Source organism: Leopardus geoffroyi, chromosome D4 (genome assembly GCF_018350155.1).
Source record: "Leopardus geoffroyi isolate Oge1 chromosome D4, O.geoffroyi_Oge1_pat1.0, whole genome shotgun sequence".
Classification (NCBI taxonomy): domain Eukaryota; kingdom Metazoa; phylum Chordata; class Mammalia; order Carnivora; family Felidae; genus Leopardus; species Leopardus geoffroyi.
Window position 1 is genome coordinate 71,345,533 of NC_059342.1, and position 2,540 is coordinate 71,348,072.

General features: G+C 41.7%; 1 pseudogene; it reads right to left on the reverse strand.

Moving 5' to 3' along the window:
- Positions 1–530: 530 nt before the first annotated feature.
- Positions 531–2,016, reverse strand: LOC123593525 (annotated as a pseudogene).
- Between the last annotated feature and the right edge of the window lie 524 nt (positions 2,017–2,540).

The following is a 2,540-nucleotide window of genomic DNA, read 5'->3' on the forward strand; positions in this document are numbered from 1 at the left end:
TACATATGATTTTGTGAAACAGCAGGGAAAAAATTTAGTACCAAAGCACTCTTTTGAAGCAAGTTTTCAACTGTAGTTTCAATATTATTACATGGATACATTAGAAAAACTTCATGAGGGGCGCCTGGGTGGCGCAGTCGGTTAAGCGTCTGACTTCAGCCAGGTCACGATCTCGCGGTCCGTGAGTTCGAGCCCCGCGTCGGGCTCTGGGCTCATGGCTCAGAGCCTGGAGCCTGTTTCCAATTCTGTGTCTCCCTCTCTCTCTGCCCCTCCCCCGTTCATGCTCTGTCTCTCTCTGTCCCAAAAATAAATAAACGTTGAAAAAAAAAATTAAAAAAAAAAAAAAAGAAAGAAAAACTTCATGATCTCTGAGAAATGACAACAAAACCTATTTTATGTCACAGAATAAGAAAACCAAAAGTACTTTCCTTTTCAGGCTTTTTATATTTATTCTCAAAGTGATTCAACTATGGAATGATGCATTTTTAGCACTATGAAATCCAGAGTTTTCAAATCCTTTTCCCCTGCAATTCTGTTCATTGCAATTCTATAGGCCTCAAGAAACTCTCTTATCTGTAGTTATTCATGCATTCAAGCATTCAGGATGATGTCTGATATGATCAGTAATAAAGGTTGCAATGAAGTAGTAGCTATAATAATAACCCTCTTGTAATCTGAAAACAACAGGGACTTTGTACAAACAGCTATGAAGTTACCAGGTAGTAACTGTCCATCTGAAAGGAACTGGTCATCTTTTCCTTGGTCAATTAGCACGTCTAGCTGAGAACCTGGATAGGACTTCAAAAGATGAGAGGCATTATAAGCCTTCCACTTACTTTGATCTCTTCCCAAATATCCACTAAAGGCTTTTGTGTGTGTGTGTGTGTGTGTGTGTCCCAAAGACAGAGCACTGGGTTGCAAATTGGAGCAAATGCTGATACAGATTTGTACTTTCCAGGATTCTTCAAAGTACAGATTAGAGATTCATGTGCTCCCACAGAGTGGCCAGAAATTGACATCCTTTGTGGGTCCATTGGAATATGGGCATTTATGAGTTGAGCAGCTCCTCAGTTACCTAAGAATACATTCTATAGGTAATTTTCCAAGGATCTTCAATAGCATCCACATAAAGCCCAGCGCCGTTGCCAAAGTCCGAGCTCTAGCCTTCTCCTTTAAAATTACAGACACGAGGGCTGGTATCTGGAACAATGACAAGGCCAGGTTCTGAGGCAGCTTGATGAGAACCAGACTTTGACACAAAATTTTGTTCTGTGCAAGTTAAACCAGACAGCCAACTCAGTGCAGAGGAGTTCCCAGTTTCTGCCTTTGGTAGTAAGTGATGTGGGAATGCTGGGGTTTGGAGCTGACGGCCAGGAAAGAATTCTCGAGATATCTTCGGTGCAAAAAGGTGGTTTTATTAAAGCACAGGCAAAGAACCCGTGGGCAGAAACAGCTGCACTGGGGTTGTGATGGGTGACTGCTTATGCACTTTCAAGTTGGGCGGAGGCTGGGGATAGTGTAATTCTCTAAGGAATCTTGGGAGCAAGGTTTCCAGGACCCTGACAGGGCTAGCTGTTATTGTTAGGAAGAGGTCATTTATTTCTGTTTAGTAAATGCTCAGTCATGAGACCTGTCAGATGTATATCAGCGTATGCTTGGAGGATGATTGCCAACATACATTTGGGGGAAGTTTCCAAAGGAATTTTTACATGTTAAAGTAGACTTAGAGGAACCTGGAAGTCAGGATAATGTTAAGCTAAGATTGCCTTTTGCCCTCAGCAAAGTGTCAACATGGAGGCAGCTGACCTCCTACAGGAATGTCACTCTGCCAGTCTCAAGGACTCCTCAATGGGCTGTAAATCGTCAGGAGACTTAATTTTTTTCTTTTGCCTTTGTTGCCCACATCAGTAAGGAGACAGCCAATTTTATTTTGCAGTTCAGTTCAACACTGTTATGTTCCAAACCTTTCTACAATCCTCCAAAGCCTTTGTTGCTGGAAATCTGTTTGAATGTCATTCTTCTCCCGACCTATCGATATCCGCTTTTTTGTCTGCACTAAAGAACAGATCTGGGATTGGCGGCGGTGGGGAAAGAAGCAGCAGCTGGAATGGAAAGGTGGGGCCTCTGCTCTGTCTTTTTAAGGTAAAAGTGTCTAATGCTCCAGAATGCCTCCCAAAGCATTGATAATATATATGTTTGTCAGTTTCACTGAAATATAATTTACTTACATAAAGCTCACCCAATTAAAGTGCAAAATTCAATGGTTTTAGTCCATTTACAGAGCTGTGCAGCCATCATTATGATCTAATTCTAGAATATTTTCATTATTTCTAGAAGAAACTCCCTACTGAGTGGCAGTCACTTGCCATTCCCGTCGTCTCCCTTACTCTGTGAGCCCTGGGAATCACTAATCGACCTTCTGTCCTTACCTATTCTGAACATTTCCTATAACTAGGATCACACAGGATGTGGTCTTTTGTGCCTGGCTTCTTTCATTTAGCCTATGTTTGTTTCTCTGTTATATAATTCTGTCAGCATTA